Source organism: Schistocerca cancellata, chromosome 4 (genome assembly GCF_023864275.1).
Source record: "Schistocerca cancellata isolate TAMUIC-IGC-003103 chromosome 4, iqSchCanc2.1, whole genome shotgun sequence".
In the NCBI taxonomy this organism is placed as follows: Eukaryota; Metazoa; Arthropoda; class Insecta; order Orthoptera; family Acrididae; genus Schistocerca; species Schistocerca cancellata.
Window position 1 is genome coordinate 349,512,479 of NC_064629.1, and position 2,883 is coordinate 349,515,361.

Genomic DNA, 2,883 nt, shown 5'->3' on the forward strand with positions numbered 1-2,883 from the left:
TCATCACTGACTAACAACAACATAAATGTCGTAGGATGCACCTGATATCAGAAATATCAAGCTATCTGTTTGCCTCAGAATGAACAAATAGTGTTTTTCTAACGCTAGCAGCTGCATCCAGTTTCCCAGCCACTTGCCAGCAAACAAAGGATGTTTGTCTCAGTATTTTGTTTGTCCTTTATAGCTGCAATCTGATCCTCAAACAACTGCATCAAGCCTGATTGAATAAAAAAGAAGGCAAGTTACAACTTGCTGGTATGGCATTCTGAGTTCCTATTGGTCCTCTGCAAAACAGAGGGTGGAGTCTGAAGGTATATAAAGCCACCATAGTCATCATCAGTCTTTGACAGTGCTTAGTTGTGTTCATGTGATTCCTGCAATATGAAACGGTCAGCCAGCAGTGATGCTAGCAGTAGTGATGGTGGGAAACAGCCAAACTTGGGGCAATTGCTATGTAAGTGTTTGTAAGATAATTATGAGTTCAGATTGCGACAGTTACAAAATTGTATAGCGAAGTATTCATTTTTTTCGAGATAGTGATACGTTTTCGTAACAAGTGGTTATAAAAGTTCGTTTTCCTTGCTATTGCAGCATTCATTCCCGAATTGTTGGCGGAACTAGAACGCCAGATGGAAGCCGAAAGTCGCCAGCAAGCCGAAGAGTTTGTGCTACCATCATGTAAGTACATCTCCAAATTATCTGTGATAGTGTATATGTTCAGGGAACATCCCTTGATGTATTCAGATCGTGCCAAGAATTTATAAATTTTTTTATCTCACTGTTGCAGCATTACAGAAACAGTAACGGACATTGAGCTTCTGCTGGAGGCTAGTATGCAGCAAGAACGTAAGTACAGTTGTGATAACTATGTGGTCAAAAGTATCCGGACACCTGGCTGAAAATGACTTACAAGTTCGTGGCGCCCTCCATCGGTAATGCTGGAATTAAGCATGGTGTCGGCCAGCCCTTAGCCTTGATGACAGCATCCACTCTCGCAGGCATACATTGAGTCAGGTGCTGGAAGGTTTCTTGGGATAATGGCAGCGCATTCTTCACGGAGTACTGCACTGAGGAGATGTAACAATGTCGGTCGTTGAGGCCTGGCACGTAGTCGGCGTTCCAAAATATCCCAAAAGTCTTCTGTAGCAATCAGGTTAGGACTCTGTGCAGGTCAGTCCATTACAAGGATTTTATTGTTGTGTAACCATTCTGCCACAGGCCGTGCATTATGAACAGATGCTCGATCGTGTTGAAAGATGCAATCGCCATCCACGAAGTGCTCTTCAAATAGTGGGAAGCAAGAAGGTGCTTAAAATATCTTATGTAGGCCGTGCTGAGATAGTGCCACGCAATACAACAAGGGGTGCAATCCCCTCAGTGAAAAACGCGACCACACCATAGCACCAACACCTCCGAATTTTACTGCTGCACTACACACTCTGGCAGATGACGTTCACCGGGCATTCGCCAGACCCACACCGTGCCATCGCATCGCCACATTGTGTACCGTGATTCATCACTCCACACAACGTTTTTCCACCGTTCAGTCGTCCAATGTTTACACTCTTTACACCAAGCGAGGCATCGTTTGGCATTTACCGGCTTGATGTGTGGCTTATTAGAAGCCACTCGACAATGAAATCCAAGTTTTCTCCCCTCCCGCCTAACAGTCGTAGTACTTGCAGTGGATCCTGTTGTAGTTTGGAATTCCTGTGTGATGATCTGAACTGGATAGATGTCTGCCTATTACACATTACGATCCTCTTCAACTGTCGGCGGTCTCTGTCAGTCAACAGACGAGGTCGGCCTGTATGCTTTTGTGCTGTACATTCCCTTGACATTTCCACTTTAGTATCACATCGGAAACAGTGGACCTAGGGATGTTTAGGAGTGTGGAAATCTGGTAAGAACTTTTTCTTATTTATTGTTTTCGTAGTTATGTACCTCACCGTAGGTAAATTCAGTACAATTTTTCTGTTGTTGTTGTTTCTTATAGTCAATATCCTTTTATGCACAACTTCCATGAGATGGATGGGTGGCACCTCAACAATGACAATTCTGGTGAGGATGAAATACTGGAGTGGAAATGTGAGGTGATGACTGCTGAAAGGCAGTGTGATATCGCCCTTCCGGAAAAGGAGATGGAGATATTTGACTGGGTGGGAGAACTAGTAGAAAGATCAACTGAACTGCTCAATCCTAGGACCCAAAGTGTGAAAGGTCATTATAATGTGTCTATCATTGTTACAGCATATAATTATTATTCTGGAATGCTGATGTACTCAATTGTTGTTAATTATTTTGAGCATATACTTAAAAATTATGAGAAATGTATTTAAGTTTTTTCATTAGTCGTATGTTACAGAGCTGGCACCCACATTGCCGCGACAACAGCTTGCTGCGGCACATGTACCTAGAGTGCTGGTTGTGGGGGCAGGTAGTAAACACTTGTAATGTTGCCGCATTAATTTGTTCTGAAAGTGGTGCTGATATTCAAGACAATAAAAGCGGGTTAAAAGCTGTGAGCTATGTGGGGCAGTTAACCTTGCATTACTGAGCAACTGTTTCACCAGGTATCCAGTCTAGCTTACCAAATTCCCAACCAGACTAACATTAATTATAATCTTTTAGTAGTCATCTTACGATACTTCTAGAGTTACTTCTTATTCTTTTCGTCTTTTTTATTATTCAATATCTGGTGATAATAATTTTTATTCTAGATTTTCTTTTGATGATAAGGGTTATTATATTTCGTTTGGTATAATTGGTTTATTGTTTGTTGCTGTTTTTGGTGGTAGCCTTTTGTCTTGGTTAATTTTTCCTGTTCCTCATATGATTGCTTTGCCTTATTATTTAAAGTTTTTAACTATTACTGTAGTTGTT